The following is a 23,968-nucleotide window of genomic DNA, read 5'->3' on the forward strand; positions in this document are numbered from 1 at the left end:
GCTCCATCTCAGCCAAAGCTCATCTGCAACAAAGATGTCACTTTCCCAGTTCACATTTCAAGATCTGGCCATGACCTTTGTAGTCCAGGAGTAAGAGGCTAGGTAAAGAGCCTTCCATCTAAAACAATTGTCTTAATTTAGAATGCAGGAGTGCTCATCTAATAACCTAGGAATAGGATGGAATGTTATGGTGCCATAAGAAGGTGATGTTTCATAGGAACTTTGTGAAGGGAGGACCTGTGTGACCCAATACAAAACTAAGAACTTTTGAAAGTTCATAGGTCTTAGCAAAGAATCCACAACTCCAGAGCACTCATGGTGAATCAGATTACCTAACTCAAGAAATCTAGGTTAGAACAGACAAATTTTGTAGGTGACCAATTAAAATTTGGTTTGTGGAAAATGCATACCCTAGTAGTCTCTTTTCTGTCACCAAATAATTATCAATTTTCAAAAATTAAGTTTAAATTTAAAGAGTCAGTGGTGGTAAAGGAAAGTATTTGCCTAAAGTCTCAATGAAGGGAAAGGATAACATCTCCCAGTAGGCAAGAGATCTTTAAAGCTCTTCTTACTAAAGATTGTATGCTATTCACCAACAATGCCTAAACAGGCATAGCAAAGCAGTATTGAAATAGATATGGCCAGTCTTTCGGAGTTTCTCTCCTCTCCTCCATATGGACAATATCTTGGCTTCTTTTTGGAAGACCTGCCCTGTTTCTATCCTTTGATAATTTGTATAACAAACTATAGTCAAGATTTTATATTTTAATTGAATTCTTATATTGAGGAAACTTCAAATATTTTCTAATGAGCAACTTTTAACTCTAGCTTCCATTTTCATTTTGTGTACTAAAGCTTCAGATTAAAACTGTATTTTGTTTTGTCATCCCTCTTAATTCTGTTCAGTCATGAACTTTGCCCATCTATTATAGTTTTAGAATCTCCTCAGCTTCCCTCCCTGCTTTTTAAAGATAAACATAACTATAAATGTAATTATTTCATGCTTTTATGGTGCTTTAGATCTTTACCTAAATCTAATTCCAGTGCATCCTTTCAAATTGTAAATATTGTAGATTCAACATACATTTATATAGTGGAGGTTTTAAACTCACTCAAGCTACTCTTATGCTGGCCTTAAGTCTTTCTAGGAGGGAAAAAAAAATTGTTATTTTAATGTGGAAGATGTTTAGGAGAGCACTCCAATTCATTATCTACAGAAGATCTGGAGTTAGTGAAATCAGGTTTCTCCCCCTTGGGGAGAAAAAAAATTAGTTACAGGACAAAACCAGTCAGCTGTAAGGAGGATCAATAAGAAATACATGAGTGAGCTAAGTCAGGTTTCTTTGTCTCTAAACTTAGTTCATATATTCAGCAGTCCTATTGTTAGGATTACAAGGTGCTAATCAGGTTGTCTAAACAATTCTCTAGCTCAGAATTCACACCTTTTTTCAGGCCTTTGAAAGGCGTTTCCACCTTTGGACTTCTGGGGGTGAGTTTACACCTTTAAGAGGACCAACTTCATTGGTTGAAGATTTCCCTGCAGGCCCCCGAGTTGTCACTAGCCCAAGCTCTGCTAGGATAAAAGGCAGGGCAAATTGCGGAAATGAATAGTGCTGAAGAGATGGGTTGCGATGGGGGCACGATTCCCAAAAGGCACGAGCTGGTGAAGGGGCCAAAGAAGGTGGAAAAGGTTGACAAAAATGCCGAATTAGTGGCCCAATGGAACTATTGTACATTAAGTCAAGAAGTTCTAAGAAGACCAATAGTAGCTTGTGAACTTGGCAGACTTTATAACAAAGATGCAGTCATTGAGTTTTTATTGGACAAATCTAATGACAAAACTCTTGGGCAGGCAGCATCTCACATTAAGAGTATTAAGAATGTGACAGAACTGAAACTCTCTGATAATCCATCCTGGAGTGGTGATAAAGGAAATACGAAAGGTGATAAATATGATGACCTCCAGCGTGCTCAATTTATTTGCCCTGTTGTAGGTCTGGAGATGAATGGTCGGCACAGGTTTTGCTTCTTACGCTGCTGTGGTTGTGTATTTTCTGAATGAGCCTTGAAAGAAATCAAAGCTGAAGTTTGCCATACATGTGGTGTCCCTTTTCAAGAAGATGATGTCATTGTACTTAATGGCAATAAAGAGGATGTAGATGTATTAAAGAAGAGAATGGAAGACAGACGACTCAAAATAAAATTGGAAAAGAAATTCAAGAAGCCCAAGGCTATAGAATCAGCTTCTAAGTTAGATGTCACCAAAGAATCTCCAGGACCATCAAAAGGTAAGGGTTTAAAATATGAAGAAACAAGCTTAAATTCTAAAGAGAAGAAATTCATTTCTAGTCAGAAAACTGCAGGAACAAATGGAAATTCTTCAGGAAAAATCAGTAAATCATCTTCTGGAACCACTAAGAGATCCATAGCAGACAGTGAAGAATCAGAGGCCTACAAATCTATTTTTACAACACACAGTTCAGCCAAACGCTCTAAGGAAGAATCTTCCAATTGGGTTATTCACACATAATATTGCTTCTAAAGTACTATTCTGTATGATTGCAGCTTTTCTTCCCTAAAGAAGAATATTTTTCACATAGACTAGCCATTGTAATCTGATTATCTGGTTTGTTATGTTTTGAAAAGTGTTTACAAACTTGCCCTTGTATATTTGAAGTATAATAGTTATAATTATTGAGTATGTAGGAAAAATGGTAGATGCTCAGATAATTGAAAATTTAAATATTCTCCAAACCTATAAGGACCCTAAATCCAATTCTGTTAATCACTGTCCTATTTTTGCAAAGAAATCTGTTGCTTTTTGAAGGAGGCAGGTAGACACCAGGAAGTCTGCTGTAGTATTTTAGATCACCAAGCTATTTTTCAAGGATGCCTGGTTAGCTATCAATTCTTGCAGATGCAGCTGGAATCAAACAATGAACATTTATTACTCAAAGGAAGAAAGAAGGGGGTTGAAGATGGTGGAGAGCAGACATCACTTTCTGTGACCTCCTCTGACCTTTTCTCAGACCAACAGCAGATTAAGCCTCCAAACTGGTTTTGGAGTCACAGAAGCCACAACTATTTGGTGCACATCACATTTCCAGAGGAAGATTGTCCTCCTATTTCAAAAAGGCCTGAAGCTCTTCCAGCCTGCCAAGCCCAGACTCAGCACAGGGAGCCCAGGGCAAAGAGTCAGAGCATTGCAATTTTCACACACCTGGGAATCTTCTGTGACCCTTTTAGGCTACTCTGTCCTGGTTGCAAGTGGGTGATTTAGCAGATTTTTTAGAAAAAAAATTGTAAACTACTGAACCCTGGAAGAACTGGAGTTCCTAGCAGAGATTACCCAGCACTGGAAGTCAATCAGCAGAAATGCCCCAGAGTAAACTAAAGCAGCTGTGGCACCTTTGCATTAAGAGAAGGGTTCAAGCTTTTTAAAAAAAAAAAAAATTGCTATAGACAGCTTTTATGGAGAGAGAACAGACCTCAAAATATTGAGGTTCCTAAAGGAAAAGCCCATTTCAGTGCTTTCTTGGAAGATTTGAAAAAAGGATTTCAAAGGAGAAGAAAAATGGGAAAAGGAAATGAGATCTTTGCAAGAAGGGATGGGAAAGGCATATAACTCCCTACAAAATAGATTTGATGAAATGGAAAAAGCATAACACTTTACAGAATAGATATGAAAATGATACCAATTTGGTGTAAAGCAGAATTTGAAGTGAAAGGAAGGAGTTATTATTAGCCCTTATTTCTGGTTTCTATCCAATCAATTTTCTTCTGCCTTTAGCCTTTCTATATTCATTTCCCAAGACTTCATAAAAACTATTCTCCCTTCATTTTGAGGGAGGAAATCTTAGTTTTGCTGCAGAAGCTAAGATTTCAGTGTTAAATTCATGCTTTGTCAATAAGTTGAATGTACTCAGACTTGTGCCTCAGTCTACCTTGTGTTAAATTTCCTACCTCAAGAACAGAGTGGTCCCTAAATGTCCTCTTAAATATGAGGATCCACAAAGCAGTCAATAATGGACTCAGTCTCCCTGACAGAAGTATCATCTTCAATAGGACGGGTGAAGCCAGTTTATTGCTCCCTTAGTCCAGTGATTCACTAACTAAAAATTCAGATTATTATGTTTCCTATGGTCTTCATAGAAAGATAGTGAACAGATTAAGACAAGTCAGAAGTTTGCTAAAATTTCAGTGGCTCAGCAACATGAAAGGTAGCTATATTGCAGTTTTTCTAAATGGGCGTGTCTATCTACCTGATAATTCAGAAAAAATCCCATTGATCACTCAGGTCACATTTCAACACTGTGGTTGAATGATACTCATTGGTTCCTGAATTAGGAAGAAGTCATTTATCAATGACCTTTCCATAAGTCTGACTAGAGAAAAAAAAAAAAAAAAAAAAAAAAAAAAAAAAAAAAAAAAAAGTATTTTCAGTAACTACTATTTGCTTAAACTTTTTTTTTTTTTAATAAAACTGTTTGATCAGTTATACATATATTGTATTTAATTTATACTCTAACATATTGAACATGTATTGATCAACCTGCCATCTGGGGGAGGGGAAAAACTGGAACAAAAGGTTTGGCAATTGTCAATGTTATAAAGTTACCCATGCAAATATCTGGTAAATAAAAACTGTTAAAAAAAAACAAAAACAAAAACAAAAACAAAAAAAAAAACAATTTATTTATTTATTTTTTTTTTTAAGGGAAGGAACTTTTACATAATGTGTCAAGTTGTCTTGCACTCTGGTTCAGGGGATAAATGTTATGGGTAGAGAGCACTGAATTAGAGATTCCAGTGAGTTATGGTATTACTACCACCATCTATGGAAACAATATCGCTCAAAGATGAGATTTTAATAACAAGTTCTGAATGGAGAGCCTCCTTCCATACCATGCTTGCTACTGATGTATTTCAGCTCACTGGTAGACAGTTGTAGCCATGAACTAATCTTTCAGATTATCTTTCCCAGGTGTATTCTTGTAACTGTTACTTTGAAATTTAATGAAAAGTTAAATGAGCTACATTTCTCCAAGCAAGGTTAGTTATTAGCATGGGCACAAGTAGACCTCTTGATTGCCTTGAATAGCTAAAAGACCCAGAACTGTGTTGTGCCACAGTTCCTTTTATCATCCTGACTCGGTTTCCTTGAATTCTTCAGCCTCAATTCCTAATTCTTCTGCTCAATCCTGAACCCAACCCCCCCCTTCCCTCCTAATCATAATGATCCAGATAAAGAGAAAGAACTCTTAGACATTATGACCTCAGCCCTTCCCTATTTAACAGAATGTCCCTTGCCTTCCCCCATTCTGTCATTGTTCTTTATCCCATCTTAGAATGTCAGCTGCCTCTCCCCACCCTGTCAGAACCAGATTGATTGTCTGATTCTGGCTCTCAATGCTCTGACTGCCCTAGCCTCAGTCTACCCCTGGTAGCTTGAAGCCATGTGTATGTATGCTTCATGAGAAGAACACATTAACTGCTGGGTGCTTTGGGCATCAGCCGTTGGGGCATCACGCCCCCAGCACAATCTCTCCCTTTCAAATAAGCTATTAAAAACTAATCTCTATCTTGCCTCAGTTTCTCTGGCATTATAATTGAAAATGTAATTAGTTTTTAATAGTATAGAAGAATGGAACAAAAAAAAATCATAACTGGCAGGAATTGAAACTAGCTCAGTGGTTTTGAGTTAGAAATTAGCATCTCCCCATGGTCCATTAGGAATTAGTTGCTGTCCCGCAGAGATTAAAGGGATCATTTGCCTTTATTATTTGTAGCTTTCCTTGAAAATCAGTTGAGCCTGATCTATTCTCACTCTTGTCTTTGATACTCTAACTTTAGTTGTTGGAATACATGCAAGAGCATAAAGGTTCTGTGCCTATTGATCCCACCAGCTACCTCTGTAGAACTATCCAATGTTGGCAAGTTACATTCACGGAAGTCAAGGTCAAGCTGGAGGTGATAGGGACTTGTTTGCCCATTCAAGAATGTTTCACTTTCTGAAAAGAAATGTTTTTTCTACATCATGTTAAGATTAAGGAAATTGACCATCAACATGTATAGTTCTGAAATTGTGGGATCCAGTGAAAGGAATAAGAGAACCTCAAAGACTGGGGTTGTCTTATTCAGCAATCCGATTTTGTGCACACAATGAGTGCAGTCCTTCAGCTCTCCGGATAACGCCTTCCCACCAGAACTTGAAACAAGGTGATAACTCAGTGAAATTGACAGACCACAGTTATCTCATTTAGCCTGGTACTTAACACTTCTCTGGTTCAGGCCATGTACTTAGTAGTAGAGTTTACACCTATAGTGAGAGAGCACATATAAGTCAGGAGCTTCAGCCAGGATTCAGAGGGGGACATTCAGAAGTCAGAGAAGGCAGGCGGGTCCAAGGCCAGACTGAAAGGCCTCCAGAAAGCTGCCCAGCCCTGGAAGGAGATAAAGGATCGCTAACGGGGGAATCTGGGCAATTCACTTCGGGTTGGCTTGCCTCCGTTGCCTCATCTCCGAAATAGGGGCGAGACTTCATCCAGCCTGAGCTTACAGCCGAGGCACACCACGGCTTCTCACCCAGAGTCGTGTTATTGTCAGCAGCTCTAGTCAGGGGGTGCAAACAGCACTCCAGGGTCCTCCGGGAACCCGACTTCGTTTGACGGAAGGAGAATTGAAGCCTCCCCGGAAACGGTGCGCGCTCAGGCAGTCACTGAGGAGCCTACTGGCCCGGGGCCGCGAGGATGAAGGAGGCGACTCTCGAGCGGGAGCCGAGGCAGCTGCGGCGCCGGCGGGAGGACAAGCCAGGGGAAGCGGCGGGGGAGGAAGTGCTTGTGCCGGATCTGTCGCTGGTGAAGCAGGAGCGGCGCAGCCTGACCCCTGCGTCCCACTCTCACCCAGAGGAACGGGGCCGGGGCGGAAGTCCGAGCCCGGCGCCGGAGGAAGAGGCGCTACTGCCGCCCCCAGCCCCACGAGCCCGCAGCGCTCGTGCCTCGGGCTACCGTGCTGGCAGTGGCAGTAGATCACCTCCCAAAAGGAAAAACCAGTCCTTTGAGAGAAGAAGCAGATCTCCTCCAAGTAAGAGAAGCCGTTACCCTCATCATCCTGTAGTCAAGGTGAAGCGGGAACGGGAAAGTGAAAGTCATCCCCGAAGAGGAAGAGAGGAAAGGCAAGCCAGGGAGCAGTCAGAACCAGAACACAGGAGAGAGAGAAACAGTGACCGGGACAGACAGCGGAGCTATTCCAACCAGAGGAAGACCACCAGTAAGAGGCCTGGTGGTGGGTGGGACGGAGATACTCAGAACCTACAGGAACAAGAAGCACAAAGAGAGTTTTATAATGCTCGTCGTCGCCAGAAAAGAGATGTGGGTGGCAGCAGTGATGAGAATCAGGAGACTGTTCTGCAGTGTGCTGGTGGTCGTAGTAAAGGAAAAGATCCAGCGAATAAAGAGAAACCCAGCTTTGAACTATCAGGGGCACTCCTGAAGGATACCAACATGTTTCGAGGTGTAGTGATCAAGTATAGCGAGCCTCCAGAAGCACGGATTCCAAAGAAACGCTGGCGTCTTTACCCCTTTAAGAATGATGAGGTTCTTCCTGTCATGTACATCCACAGACAAAGTGCTTATCTTCTGGGCCGACACCGGCGGATTGCAGATATTCCTATTGATCATCCCTCCTGTTCAAAGCAGCATGCGGTATTTCAGTATCGGCTTGTAGAATACACACGTGCTGATGGAACAGTTGGCCGAAGGGTAAGGCCATATGTCATTGACCTTGGTTCAGTCAATGGGACCTTCTTGAACAACCAGTGTATTGAGCCACAGCGTTACTATGAACTAAAGGAGAAGGATGTGCTCAAATTTGGGTTTAGTAGCCGGGAATATGTACTGCTTCATGAGTCTTCAGACACCTCTGAGGTGGATAGAAAAGATGAAGATGAGGAGGAGGAGATATCTGACAGCTAGCAAATTGAGAAGAAGCTCCTGTAGCTGCTAAGAGAATTTTTCCTTTTGTGGAAGGCCTGGACTTGCGATTTAAAGAACCTCTGTTCTTTAAATGTTCTTTGGTGCTTCTTATTGCCTTGTCTTTCCTCTGTTGCTGATCAGCTTATGTTAACATTTAAGAAATTTGATGATTTGTGGTTTTGGTTGAACTTATTTCTGTGATCCGTTAGCCACACAAGTGTGGATATTTGCTTTCAGAAGAATTTCACCAATAACAGTTGTCCATTACATATAGTAGAAGCATGATGGCGTGGCATGAATTGGTGCTCTGGAAACTTTTTTTAACTTTTTTATTTTATTTTATAATTATAACATTTTTTGACAGTACATATGCATGGGTAATTTTTTACAACATTATCCCTTGCACTTACTTCTATTCAGATTTTTTCCCTTCCTCCCCCAACCCCCTCCCCCAGATGGCAAGCAGTCTTATATATGTTAAATATATTACAGTATAATTTAGATACAATATATGTGTGTAGAACCGAATTTTTTGTTGCACAGGAAGAATTGGATTCAGAAGGTAAAAATAACAGTTTACATTCATTTCCCAGTGTTCCTTTTCTGGATGTAGTGCTCTGGAAACTATTGCCTGGTAACTGTAGACCTTTGGTTAAGAAGAGAAGCGTAGCATGTTCTCTTTGTGCAACTATTTCCTTTGTACAGTGATATTAAGAAATATGGACCAGCAGTTTCACATTTTATGTTTTTGTAAATATCTAGACAGAATTTGGCCCAAGTTTTGGTTGTCATCAAAACAAGCCCTCATTATATATATAAACTGAATTTTTAATCCAGTTAACTTTGAATCATAGAAAGCTATTTCATTATTTAGTCTTTGGAGATGAGAATTTCACCACACATTAATGACTTCATTGTCTGCTTTCATGCAGACAAATGTTGGGTCCTGTTGAAATATATGACAGGGCAATAAAATCGTGGTCATTGAGAAGAAATTGAAATGGGCCATGGATCTGTTTCTTACATAAGAGGATTCTATATTTCTCAAAGTAGCCTGGGTACACTTTTTTTTCCTCCTAATTCATAGTGTCACTTATATAGGAGGATTACCTCAGATGTTGCAGCAGTCTTCATTTTAATTACATGCGCATGCTAGCTAAAGAGAAATTTTTGTTCTGATTACTGTATTTTTTTAATATCCTGAAAAGCCATGTCTGCCATCATTTTCTCCCCCCACCCCATAAGCAGGGAGGAGCTGAGGCAAGGAAAACACCTATCTACTAATCTTTCCCAACTCAAATGTGTGCAAATTTTGTCTGTGTACATATGTTGTATATATAAATTGGATGAGAGCCATGTGTGGGTGCAGGCTGGAGGTGTGTTCTACATTTATCTGAATGGTTTTTGTAATGTAAATGGAATACTACATTATGAGTAGGCATAGATCACCTTGTTATTTCAATAGCAGAATCTCATTTATATATAGTGTGGGAATTACACAATAAGATAATTTATAAATGTAGCCCTACTCAGCCCCAAAGAGTAATACTTTTCTAGCATAAAGGTTTTTTACATTTTTTACTTTTTAACAAACTTTAAATTTAAAAAAAAATTTTTTGAAGTGGAAATAAATGGTAATTGAGAGGGAAAGAAGTGGAAATGACATGAAATAAATTCCAGAACATTAATCCATTAAAAAAAAAAAAAAGTATTGAGCATTTTTAAGCATCAGTGCTTTCTAAATTGGGAGCAAAGTTCATCCTTACCAGTGAGTGTAAAGAAGCTTTGTGAATGCTATGTATAGTTGGCTCTATAAACCAAGGCCTGGTTATTCAGTACATGGATTAGCTTTGCCCTTCCTCTCTTACCCTCCTAAAAAAACCTTGCTATTTCTATCTACACAAGCACCACTTACCAGAGTACTGACAAGGGAGAGAAAAAGTAGAAAGTTAAACACTTTTCCTATTAATTAGTCCTAAGATTGAAATGTATGAGACTGACATTATCTCTGCATGTTGGTTATTTATCCCTGCTTTTTTCCCCTCAAAGTATCTTGTTAGGGATGATCAGACATCAATATTGACCACTGCTATGTGGTGACATGGAGTGGGATTTAGTGTTCCTTGTCCAGTTTAGGAGACAAAGCCTTGGAAAACATTTTGTGAACATTTAATAAGCTTAAAGTTAAAAGATAAAAAAAATTTAGTAATTTGCCAAAACTAGTTCTTTCCCTCCAGTGACTTTGCTACTCCTTGCTTAATGTCCAGGATCCAGTGTTTGCAAATCTAGAACCCAATTTTGTGTTTTTAATGAGACTGAGTTTTCCCTTGGCCTGCTCTTGCTCTGTGTCTCTTACTCTGGTGCCTCTCTGATCATTGTGTTGCTCCACTGATTGCCAGTGGGTTCTAAGATCACTTGCTGCTGCAAAATAGCTTTAGGTTTTCCTTCTAGCCTAGATCCTGATGGATGTATCAATAAAGCATGGAGAAAACCAACTTGACTACATACTGGCAGCACGGAGATATTTTTGTACTAGGTTTTCTTGATAAATGAGTAATGGGTCCTGGATTCAGGGTTTTTGATGGAAGATTTCTTTATGAAGTTTGGGAACAGTGAGCTTGGGAGCAAGACTGGCTGAAATGTGATTCTCCTTTAGCTCTAAAGCTAGGTATCACCAGTAAACTTCTAAACTGGAATAGTGATAAATGTGTGATAGTTCTTTTAAATTCTGTCTAAAAAATGTGTTTACTTAGGATGTTTGGTTTCCTCTTCTGCCAACTCAGACTTCACTACTTTGTTTGAAGTACCTTTTCTACTCTAAAGGTGGTCAGTCTAAACCAAAGCAAAGTGAAAGCCAAAATACTTTTGAACTGTGGTCACTTGAATCTTCCTTACTGAAATCTGCAGTCAATTTTAAGTTCTTCTGAGTTCTGTGAATCCCATTTCCTCAAAATTTTTCATTACATGTTTTCTCCATACCCACCCCCTCATCCTCTCAGACAAGCAGCATCTCAATAATTGCAATTTAAAAAGCAACTTTTATCCTGACTTACTAATAAGTTAAAGCAGAATTAATATCTTGTGTCTGTAAAGTTTCATTTGTGTTAGATTTTTTAAAATGGAATTTTTATTACTGTATTTACATCAGTATGCAACGCAGCAAGGTTTTGGAAATCTTATCACTTTTTAAAAAATAGACTTTCAGGATGATTATTTGATAAATAGTACAAATGTTTACATTTTATAAGTACTTCCCTCCCTTTTTAAAAATCAGTTATTTGGCCAAGAAATGAAATAATGTTAAGTTAAAGTAGAGTTTCCATGTAGTATGTACAGGTTTTTGCCAGCAGTCTTTGAATAGTGAAATAAAGTATTCAGAATATATTTTTTTCACAAATGTATATACGTTTGTATCACATGAAATAGCTACTCACTTTTAAATTAAAGTTTTGGAATTTTAAAAAAAAAAGAAAAAAAGAAAGCTAACTGGGCTGCAGGAAAGGAAGTCTTTGGATTTGAACGTTAACACCTGGCTGCATTTGGGGTGATTATTGAATTAAAAGGAAGGCTGCTCCCAGAGACCCCAAGAAAACCAACAAGAAAATATTACATTTTAGAGAGAATATTACACTAGGTCACTACCCTGGGAACAAGGTAAGCCCTAGCGGTGCCATTAATTGCATAACTTGGTTGAAGTTCACCAAAATGGATGAACTAAGAGGAAATATAATTGTCTGAATACTGCAGTAATGAAGGATAGTGATATCCTAGAAGTGAGAGTAAAGTCTCAAGGGGGAAAAAAAAATCCTGGTCAAAATAACTACAGCAGGATCTGGGAAAAAATGAAACCAGATAGCAGGATGGAAAGTTTAGGGAGGAATTTTTAAGGTAGAGGGGCAAGGAAAATTGTTACTTTAGGACAGATAATGGAAAGGCTGACCCATCAACTGAAGGCTGTGGAAGTTAAAATGGGTCATGTAGAAAACTAAAAAAGATAATATAAAAAATTGGAAAAAGAAAAATATAAGAAATAATAAAAGTGGAGACTTCCAGCCAAGATGGCAGAGAGGATGCACATCTCCTTAAGCCCCCCCCCCCCCCAAACAAAAACAAAAAAAGACTTTCTTGTCAGTAAGTTTTCTTTTGACTCTTTGGGGCAAAATGAGCAAAGTTAAAGCACACTCTAAGCACTGATAGCTTCTATATGGATAGAGTGCAGACTTTAAACTCAGAGGAGACTAAACACTGTCTCTCCAGAGGAATCCCCAAAGGGGGATATGATCTGCTCCTCAGCATACAAGACTCTCATAGAAGAAATTAAAAAGGCTCTCAAGAGAGCTAGAAGCAAATGGGAAAAGGAAAGGGAAACTTGGCAAGAGAATCTGGATAACTCATCCCACTCATTTAAAGATAGTGAATAAAAATCAAAGCCTTGAAAAACAGAATTAGTGATTTGGAAAAAATGGTCCTTTAACTTTAATACATTTGATGACTATTTTGTGCCTTGATCATACAGAAAAGAGGAGGAACACAACAGATTATTGGAGTTTTTTTTTTTTTTTTTTTTTTTTTAGGAAAAGGAAATAGGTTGTCCTCTAACAACCAAAGGGAGGTCTCAATCATTGCCAACAAGTTTCTTGTCAGATTTCTCTTTAATTGGAGGAGGGAAAAATCATCTAAGCTAGTATTGCCTCAGAAAGGACTGAGGAATGCCGAATTATGGTTTTCTTCCCATTAACTCTAGGACAAATGCCTAGAAATAGAACAGAGATCTGTATACAACATTCGATCTGACAAAGGCTTTGACCAAGATCAGTTGTGATGGCTTTTGGGCAAAATTCACCCAGGGTTCATCAGTATTATATTCCAGTTTCATGATAGCATGCTCACAAGTTCTGAAAAGTGAATGATGCCCTTGGACTTTCCTAGTCACCAATGGACTGAAGGAAAAAAAAAAAAAAAAAAAAGAAGGGCCATGAACTTATTGCCATGACTTTTGAAGTGATGTTTTTAGTATTATTGGATGTCTTCAAGTTCAAAAATGGCATCAAGGTCAGTTCATTCATTGATTTGAAAGTTATTTAACTTGAAGACAAGATGAGAATAACATGGAGGAAGAGCTGGGATATGAATTTTTGCTTGCAGATTATATATGAGGTTGGTGCACACATTGCCAAAGCAAGGTCAGCATTTGGGATACTCCAAAGAAGTGTGGAAAGAAGCGGTATTAGACTATCAAACTGAATGTCTTCAAAACCATGTGCAGAACTCACTGTGTGCCTGTAAAACCTGAACTGTATAACCAGCACCATGCCAGGACCCTGAAACATTTCCTTTTAAATTATCTTGGGAAGATTTAGGGCATACTCTATGAACAAAGCCTGGTTTCAGTAATTCAAAAGGAACATGAAATGTTAAAGTTTAGATCTCCACTCCAAATGTTCATATGCAGTATTTGCACCTGATTTGTAGAGTCTTTTGAACTTATCAATATAAGTTCTGCTTAGCCACAGTCAGACATAATACCTTGACCTTATTCGTGAAAGACAACCAAGTTTTGTTTTTGTTTGTTTTGTTTTTTTTAAACTAGATCATATAAATGATTAAGATTTTGGTAACCTGAATTTTTGTAAACCATCTCCTCTTATAATTTGACTTATTCCAAGATCAGGGTGAGGGTACAGGCAGGAAGAGAATAGCAGCACTTACCCAGGAGACAGTATATGAAAAATTTCAAGAGAAGTGGGGGAGGGGGAAGTTATACATATAGCAGTTTTTTTATGTAATCCATGGGGAAGTTGAATGGACCTGTCAATCTCACCTGCAAATTAAACAATGTACCAGTGCACTGTAGAATGGCATTCTTGGGTATAATGCCATTCTTAGAACAAAAATTCTATAGCCCGGCCATATCCATATATAATCTCAGAGAGATTAAGAAGTTACATCACAAAAGGATTAGAGCTTGCTGAAAAAAGTGTCGAATCTGAGTAGAGGAAATTGGGCAGTCTAATTTACATGCTAGATTGTAAAAAATTCCTTTGAAAGCTTTGTAACAAAGCTATTTGGGATCTAACAACCTAAGATACTATTGTATTCTTCAGACCAGGAAAAATGGAAAGATCTCAATGAGGTTCTAAAGACAAAAGAAAAATTCTGATATGGAAAAAAGCTGGGATGGATGGAGAGAGAAAGAAGCTGTTTAAGCAGACACCTGCAGATGCCCAGGAACTTCACCTTTAGGCTTGTAATTAAAAGACTATTACTGTTGTATGCCTTGTAAGACCCTGGACAATTTACCCCCAAAAGACAGCTGCTTTCGTTTGATTTGTTTTGGGAAGATTCTGGCAGGACAGAGTGCCAGACACCAAGGACCTCTCTAGAGTCCAGTTGCCAAGCATTCAAACTCTACACAAAAAGCCCATCTCCAACAAGGCCATGTTTGAATACCAAACACATTTGCCTAAAAGACATAAGGCAAGCACTTAGGGGTCAGAAGAAATGGTGCAAGGATGATTAAAGGTCACTTTGAAGAACCTTAATATCCATTGTGAGACAAGGTGTTAAGATTATTATGAGGTGCTAAATCAGTTGTCTAGTACTTAACAATTCTCTGCTTCGGAGTTTCCACCCTTTTACAGGAGTGAGTTTCCACCCTTTTACAGGAGTTTGCTCATTGGTTTTGTGAGGAGTTCCCACAATCCCATTCTCTGGGAGGATATAAGGAGTCAACATTGAATTTGGAGAGTCAGTCTGGATAGAGCCAAGAAGAGGACTTTCCAGAAGAGCTTTAGGGAAGCTCGAGGAGATTCAGAGAGCCAGGATTCAGTGGATGTGAGAGTCCACCAGATTCACAGCCTAAAGGAAAACCTGCTGCTCCTGGACTTCTGGGAGATTCACATCCAAGATTGGTTTACATCGAGCCTTAGCCACTTTGCAGGAGGAGACAACTGTGTCCCTGAATACCGTGGACAACATAGAGAGTTGTGGCAGATATTAACAGTGGACACTGGGATACCGTTTTGCAAGCTATACAGTCCCTGAAGTTGCCAGACCAAACACTGATTGATCTCTATGAACAGATTGTCCTGGAGTTACTAGAACTTCGTGAATTGGGTGCTGCCAGATCTCTTCTAAGACAGACTGACCCTATGATCATGTTAAAACAAAGTCAGCCAGAGAGATATATTCATCTTGAGAATCTCTTGGCCAGGTCCTATTTTGATCCTCATGAGGCATATCCAGATGGAAGCAGCAAGGAAAAAAGAAGAGCTGCAATTGCACAGGCTTTAGCTGGAAAAGTCAGTGTTGCACCTCCATCTCGTCTTTTGGCCCTGTTGGGACAGGCTTTGAAGTGCCACCACCACCAAGGATTGCTTCCTCCCGGTTCGGCTATTGATTTGTTCAGAGGCAAAGCAGCTGTGAAAGATGTGGAAGAGGACAGGTTTCCTACACAATTTTTTTTGTTTGTTTTTTTGCTGTATCACCCATTCATTTTTTTAAGATTAGATTCTTTTCTTTTTTTTAAATTTTTTAAATTTAATTTTTATTTAATTTTATAATTATAACTTTTTTTTGACAGTACATATGCATGGGTAATTTTTTACAACATTATCCCTTGCACTTCTGTTCAGATTTTTTCCCTTCCTCCCCCTCCCCTAGATGGCAGGCAGTCTTATACATGCTAAATATATTACAATATATTCTAGATACAATATATGTGTGTAGAACCGAATTTCTTGTTGCACAGGAAGAATTGGATTCAGAAGGTAAAAATAACAGTTTACACTCATTTCCCAGTGTTCCTTTTCTGGATGTAGCTGATTCTGTCCATCATTGATCAATTGGAATTGGATTAGCTCTTCTCTATGTTGAAGATATCCACTTCCATCAGAATACATCCTCGTACAGTATCATTGTTGAAGTGTATAATGATCTTCTGGTTCTGCTCGTTTCACTTAGCATCAGTTGATGTAAGTCTCTCCAAGCCTATTTCTCCTGTTGGTCATTTCTTACAGAACAATATTCCATAACATTCATATACCATAATTTACCCAACCATTCTCCAATTGATGGACATCCATTCATCTTCCAGCTTCTAGCCACTATGAAAAGGGCTGCCACAAACATTTTGGCACATACAGGTCCCTTTCCCTTCTTTAGTATTTCCTTGGGATGTAAGCCCAGTGTAGTATGGCTGGGTCAAAGGGTATGCACATTGATAACTTTTTGGGCATAATTCCAGATTGCTCTCCAGAATGGTTGGATTCTTTCACAACTCCACCAACAATGCATCAGTGTCCCAGTTTTCCCACAGCCCCTCCAACATTCATCGTTATTTGTTCCTGTCATCTTAGCCAATCTGACAGGTGTGTAATGATCTCAGAGTTGTCTTTGCATTTCTCTGATCAATAGTGATTTGGAACACTTTCATAAGAGTGGAAATAGTTTTAATTTCATCATCTGAAAATTGTCTGTTCATATTTTTGACCATTTATCAATTGGAGAATGGCTTGATTTCTTATAAATTAAAGTCAATTCTCTTTATATTTTGGAGATGAGGCCTTTATCAGAACCTTTAACTGTAAAAATGTTTTCCCAATTTGTTACTTCCCTTCTAATCTTGTTTGCATTAGTTTTGTTTGTGCAGAAACTTTTTAATGTGGTGGAATCAAAATTTGCTATTTTGTGATCAATAATGGTGTCTAGTTCTCCTTTGGACACAAACTCCTTCCTCCTCCACAAGTCTGAGAGGTAAATTATCCTATGTTCCTCTAATTTATTTATGATTTCGTTCTTTAGGCCTAAATCTTGGACCCATTTTCATCTAATCTTAGTATGTGGTGTTGAATGTGGGTCCATGCCTAGTTTCTGCCATACTAATTTCCAGTTTTCCCAGCAGTTTGTCAAACAATGAATTCTTATCCCAAAATTTGGGATCTTTGGGTTTGTCAAACACTAGATTGCTATTTTTATTCACTATCTTGCCCTGTGAACCTAACCTATACCACTGATCAACTAGTCTATTTCTTAGCCAATACCAAATGGTTTTGGTGACTGTTTCTTTATAATACAGTTCTAGATCAGGTACAGCTAGACCACCTTCACTTAATTTTTTTTTTTATTACTTCCCTTGAAATTCTCAACCTTTTGTTGTTCCATATGAATTCTGTTATTTTTTCTAGGTTATTAAAATAGTTTCTTGGAAGTCTGATTGGTATAGCACTAAGTAGATTAGTTTAGGGAGTATTGTCATCTTAATTATATTTGCTCGGCCTATCCAAGAGCACTGAATGTCTTTCCAATTATTTAAATCTGACTATTTTTGTGGCAAGTATTTTGTAATTTTGCTCATATAATTCCTGACTCTCCTTTGGTAGATCTATTCCCAAATATTTTATACTATCGACTGTTATTTTGAATGGAATTTCTCTTTATTTCTTGCTGTTGGATTGTGTTGGTAATGTATAAAAATGCTGAGGATTTATGTGGATTTATTTTGTATTCTGCGACTTTGCTAAAATTCTGAATTATTTCTAATAGCTTTTTAGCAGAGTCTTTGTATGTCCCGAGGAAAGCTTAGTTTCTAAGTTCCACCATAGTGTCATGATAAACTTCCTACTTCTCTAGAAGACATTCTATCGGCTAGTCCAAGAACATCTTACGTGAAGGTTTAAGTCTTGAATATCATTCAATCAAATAAAGATACTTGGAGCCATATGTCCCTTGTGGAAATGGGAAGGGGAGGGGAGGGGGAAGAGGCTAATAGGATTCTATTTTGTCCCTACTCATGGGCGCCAGGTCTCAATCATACTGTATTATGGTACACAAATATGCTTCCCTATGGTATCATTTGGTCTATTCTGCATAGTCTCATGCTCCAGCAGAGGCCATAAAAAAAACCCAACAAGTGAAACATTGTCAGGTACAATGTCAAGGCACTTTAAATGGTTTCTTTGAAATTTTGGCTGCTATAGGCTGGAGTAAGCCTTAAATTGACCTGAGAAGGTTATAATGGATGTAACCAACTGAGGTCAATGCTTGGTTCAGATGCAACCCCCCCCCCCCCAATCAGATACTCTAAATTTAATCATCCGATAGTTACAAGGTTTACTTACTAGCATAAAAAGTCCATTCAATAAGAGTACTAACGTTCTTCAGCTTGAATAGAAGAAGAGGCTCCCCTCACTTACATGGGGAAGTTCTTCTGGTATGGCCAAGGTCTGTATTGGTGGAAGCCATTCTGTTGGCATGGACTATTAACAATTTAGCAAATAGCCTCATGGTCCAGGAACTTACACTGACCAGTACATGGCCTTGTGTCTTCCCTATTGGGTTGAAAGCCATAAGAGATCTAGTAACTAGGTACAAACTACAGCAAGACATACCATGTGATTAGGATATAACCTTCACTATATTCACCATATAACTTGGTAGTTTCTCTAGGCACTCACCCAACAGTGCTAGCATGTCTGAGCCCTTGGACCCAGGTCCAAAGGGAAAATAGCTTGCTAAGTATAATGCAAATCTATAATAATGTGCATAGTGATGCTTTGTAGCTTTTTTCCCCCTTTTATTTGTTGGCAAGGAACCTTAGAGGATCTGGCTGCTGTCTCAGACTGCATGATGGAGAAGAGATTAAATGAATGGCTTGGAAGTTGCTTCCAAGGTTAATAATCATAATGACTCCCTTTGTAAGTTAACAGTTCCCGACTCTAACAGTCTTAGCTTGGTTCTTGATTAGGGATGGAGGAGAAGTTCAGACTTTCCTTGATTGAGGAATTCTGGACCCTATAGAGTACCAGCAAGATATTTTGGAAAATCTGTCTCTGAAGGACTGGCTTCACATGGATGGATAGGCCTTTTAAGCCTTTAGTTTAACAGATATAAATCTATTACCCATCAATCTATGGGTAAGAGATCTTACAACAGTTAGAATTACAAATGAGTACTTTGGTTTTTTAGGCAGGCTGCTGTTGAAGGCCTGCCTGTACTCTCACCTGTTCCTATTCAATGGAAAACTGATACACCAGTGTGGATAGAGAACAATGGCCCTTAGGTAGTGATAAAATTCAAGCCTTATTAGATATGGTACAGGAACAACTTGACCCCAGGACACTTACAACCTTCTACAAATCCTTAGAATATCCCTATATTTGTTGTAAGAGAAATCTGGGAAGTGGAAAAAAGTCTAAAAAATATTTTAGTACCAGATTAGCTTTCCCTTTTGTACTTCTCTCCATTGAGAGAGAGAGAAGACCCTTTTCCAAGAAAGCATGGAGTCAAAACTAAACAGTTTCTCAGTCATGGATAAAGTTGTCTTGAACTACACACCAAGTATCAACTCAAAATGTAGGCAGCATGTCATCATGGCTCTTCAGGAATTGTGGTTGATATTTGTATTGATTAGAGTATGTATGTATGCATATATATGTTAATACATATGTACAAGTTTAATCAGGAAAGATCCACCTTTTCATCCTTCCCATCTGCACAGAAACCAGATGTACAAAAATTCACTATTGTCAAAGTGTCTACTAGTCCCTATATCTTAAGATTTCTCATTCTGTATCCATACAGGTACCCTACACCCTTACCTCTAAGGGCTTAATTTTCCCACTCAACCTTTTCACCCAAAAAATTATGAGACACATAAAGTCTACAAATCAGACTTTACTGAAATCAGTTTTATGAACCCCCCACATTCAGTTATGAACCCATGGGGTTGGCAACTCAGTTTTTTTTTAAATTGTTATTTTTAATTAATTTTTATAATTATAACATTTTCTTTGACAGTACATACGCATACGTAATTTTTTTTTTTTTTTTTTTTTTTTACAACATTATCCCTTGTACTCCCTTCTGTTCTGAGTTTTTCCCCTCCTTCCCTCCACCCCCTCCCCTAGATGGCAGGCATTCCCATACATATTAAATATCTTATAGTATATCCTAGGTACAATATATATGTGCAGAACCGCATTTTGTTATTGTTGCAAAGGAAGGATTGTATTTGCAAGGTAAAAATCTGGGAAGAGAAACAAAAAAAACAAAACAAAAGAAACCAATGCTCAGTTTGCACTCATTTCCCAGTATTCCTTTTCTGGGTGTAGCTGATTCTGTCCATCATTGATGAATTGGAATTGGATTAGCTCTTCTCTATGTTGAAGATATCCACTTTCATCAGAATACATCCTCATACAGTATCACCTCACAGTTCAAGAAGCTTTGCTCTATGCCAGGCGTTAGGCAGCATGTTTCATCATTAGTCTTTTGGAATCTTGCTTGGTCATTATGCAAATCTGAGTTCAATGCAGTAGTATTCCAATACTTTTATGGACCCAAGTTGTAATCCTTTCTGCTATATGCATAAACCCTTACATTCCCATTTTTGCCACTTTAAAGAACACTGATTATTCTTGTTCATCCTTTGAATTTGTTTTGAGCGCAATCATTCCTTTAGTCTCTCCTCCCTCTAAATTTCCACTCCTAGTATGTTTTATGTGTTCTTCCTTTCAACTAGATGGAGGTTCAGGTTTAAGATGCTTCTACCCAACTCTAGTATGGAAATGTCTATCTGGAGACGTTTCCCGATCTTCCCTTTCCATTCATCTTTTTTTTTTTTTTTTTTTTTTTTTTTTAAAATATTAGAACATAATGGAATCACTCCCAACATTTTCTAATTGGATTCTATGAGTTCACAGAATAGGATGGTTTGCTTCTAGAGATTCTAATAAATGATTCTGCTTTTTGTGAGTGATCCGAGTAGTCGATTTGGGTAGGTGTCTTTGTCCCAAACACCATGGAGAGCATGAATACCAGCAAAAGACAGAAGTTAAGGTCATAAAGGAATTTGTGTTCTAAACAGAATTTTGCTCTGTTCTGGAGCAAATGGGAAATCCCATTGGTATTTTGGGAGTTTGAGAGTTGATATGGGCAGATCTGCCTTTGAAGAAAGTCATTTTAATGACTGAATTAAGGATTGAAGTTGGGAAAGACTTGAGGTAGTAAAGCCCAACCAGCAGGCTGTTGCAATTTTTCAGGTGTGAAATAGTCACCAATCTAGAGCAGACTCAGGAAACTAGCTATCATTTTTGATTTTTATCTTCCCAACATCAATGGTCTTGGCAACAGAATAGAAAGTAAAACCTAAGTTGTGAGCCTGAGGAACTTATCCAAGTGCCAAATGGCATCTTTGTTGCCTATTGGCAAGTCCTAGATTAGTTAGATAAGGATCTGTATGCCTAGAGGTGGCAATGGAGAGGGGGGAAGACCACATTCAAATCAATAGTTTCTCTGTACCAGCTTCTAGTCTGGTGTGAAGCATGACTAATTAGAGGTCAGGAATAAGACTGAAGAGGAACCTCTAGAATTTCTTCGTGGACTTTCCCTGGACTCAGTTTTTGGATGTTTACATGGTAACCAACTTAAAAGGTACTCAACTGGAGGGCAGAGCACCCATCTTCCAGAGTTAGAAAATGAAATTCATATAGCATTGTAGAAGGTTATTTTCACATATCAAAGTGGTACCTGAAAGGCTATACTGATCACTTGTCTTTGAAAGACAGTTACTCTACTTGGAAATGAGGTTACACAAAGGACGTATGCTAAAGGTTGTATGTATGCATACAAAAGATGTATGCACTGAACACAGGAATAGGAAAAGCCACAGTTCAGGTTTGAGTACTAAGGTTTTTAAGTCTTTTTAAGTACTTGTTCTTGTCCCATCTTATTCACTATATTTAGTCTTATTCAAGTTAGATTGAACTTGCTAGAGGCCAGTGTAACTAACCCCTTTGGGTTGGGTAGGTCCCTTAGTCCCATTTCTCTAGCTCTAGTACTAGTCCTTCCTCTATTTCAATCCCTGTGTTTTGTCTGGTCTATTGAGGTTGCTGACCTTGGTCTGTCACTGTATAATCTCATTTCTGAAGTTAGTCCTCTCCTGGTGTGGCCACAAAAGGGCCAAGTTAAATGCTGGAGATCAGCATTTAGGTTGTATTTACTAGGGTAGGTGACCCAAGCATTAAGTTTGGCCATGTTTGCTGATGTGGCTACCAGTGCTGAGGAAGACCCAGCTGAGCCCTGTTGCCTTATCTCCTTGTGGAGACACCTGATAGCTCAATTTATTCAATAGACTAGGTCCAGGTGTGCTTCTGGCCCCGATTACCAGAGCTCGAACTGGCTTGTAGTATCCCAAACCCTCCCAGAAGTATACCAAGTTTCTTTTGACTTCCCTAGCAAGAACGTCTCCTAGAGCTTTCAGGCCTCGGGCAAAAGTACATAGGAAAGAATTGCCAAACAGGAATTTAGAAGCAGACAGGTATCCCAGCATAGATTTGGAGACGTTCACAGCTTTCAACAAAAGTTGTGAAAAGGAAGATAGTGGTTTTTTAAGTTCCACAAAAGTCCCAGGTCAGGGAATAAGGGTGCTGTAAGTAGAAAGTAGTTCTGATATCTTTATCATAAGCTGGAGTGCTTCTCAGGCACATTTAATGGGGGATGAGACAAAGATAACGGTGTGAATTCCCCCACAAGCGCCTACAGCTTCTTTTGCTCAGAGCAATCTCAATATACCAGGTAAGTTAGAATGCTGCCCACACTTCCTGACTTTTAGTCTTCCTTTCAGGTTTAGTTTAGGTACCATTTCTTTAACAAATGTCTTTTTCCAGAGATTTGGGAGAGGAAAAGCTTTCTATCTACCTAAACTGAAAGACTATTCTGCAGTGATAAATAGCTTTGCCATATTTAGGTCTCATAAGCAATATTTACCTTCAGGAACTTTTCCCTCCTGTTTAAAGCCATCTAGGCCCCTTTCCCACAGTGTGCTACTAGTGAGATATTATTAGATTGGCAAAGAATAGGCTCTGCCTTTATCCTGATGGATGTAGTAGTTATTTTTGTTCTTTGCAGGAACCTGGTAGAAATCCTGCTTCTAGTTTTTTTTTTTTTTTTTTTTTTAAAAGAGTTAGCCACTTTCTGAAATCTTGATATATCTCCACTAGTCTCTCCAAGGGAAAGTTTTAAAGTAGACTTGCCTTCATCTTAACTTGGAAAAGTAGAATCTGACCTAGTTTCACTAGAGTAAAGTGAAGACCTAATACAAGCCAGCTTCAGCTTTTGTCTTGATACAGTCTTAGGAGAAAAGATTTTGAACCCACAGAAAAAGTTCCTTTTTTTTAGTGAAGATGAGAAGTTGACAGTTTGACAATACTTAGTCTAAGACTAGTAGCTTCTCAGCATGGTGATTAGTGAAGAAAGATAGCGTTACTTGCTGGCTACAGATCCCCAAAGAACAGAGTTCAGCTGATGCCTCTGTTTGAGCCCAGGAAGCCCCCCGACTTCTTGATTCTCTAGGTCAGAAATCATATTCAAACAGCTGAGACCACTAGATTTATATGCTGGCCTTGACCTAAAGCCACATTAACAGTTACTGATCTAATGTCTTTGTTTTTTAAAAAGATTAAGTCCTACAGGAAAAATTACTTGATTTTTAGAATGCCTAGTTAGTCCCTTTGGGATCAGATCCTTTTCTTGCCTAGTTTCCTCTGTTGCCCAACTATTTCTTTGTAGATCACCGAGCTCTCCTTCCTTGCCTTTCTCAAAGTCTTGAGAACTAGAATAAAATAAAGCTTCATAAAAAGGAGGAAAGTTAGAATAAAGAATTAGAAAGACTATAGAGAAAAAATAGTCAGAAAAAACAATGATAGAAAATTTCATATCATTCTAGGTGGAGATTCCATGTTCGATTCATTTTGTTTTGGAAAGCTGCTCAACAGAGCCAAAAGCCACCAAACCTGCTTTAAAAGAAGTTGCAGAGTAATAGGTCAAGAGAGAAACATTCCCTTCAGAAAGACGGCTTCCTTTGTCAGGGCTTATATACTTATCACATACCCTTAAGTAGAATTACTTTCACCTGGATCCAATAAAAATCTGTTTACCCAAATCTCACCCCCACCTCTTTAGAACTTTTGGTTCATCCCTGAAGGAAACATCTGGGG

The 23,968-nt window shown here is 38.5% G+C and overlaps 2 pseudogenes; both read left to right on the forward strand.

Moving 5' to 3' along the window:
• The first annotated feature begins 1,588 nt into the window (after window positions 1–1,588).
• LOC141552608 (replication termination factor 2 pseudogene) lies at window positions 1,589–2,610 on the forward strand (annotated as a pseudogene).
• Window positions 2,611–6,653: 4,043 nt separating this feature from the next.
• Window positions 6,654–8,342, forward strand: LOC141552619 (smad nuclear interacting protein 1 pseudogene; annotated as a pseudogene).
• Window positions 8,343–23,968: the final 15,626 nt, after the last annotated feature.

This window comes from Sminthopsis crassicaudata, chromosome 1 (assembly GCF_048593235.1).
Source record: "Sminthopsis crassicaudata isolate SCR6 chromosome 1, ASM4859323v1, whole genome shotgun sequence".
Taxonomy (NCBI): Eukaryota; Metazoa; Chordata; class Mammalia; order Dasyuromorphia; family Dasyuridae; genus Sminthopsis; species Sminthopsis crassicaudata.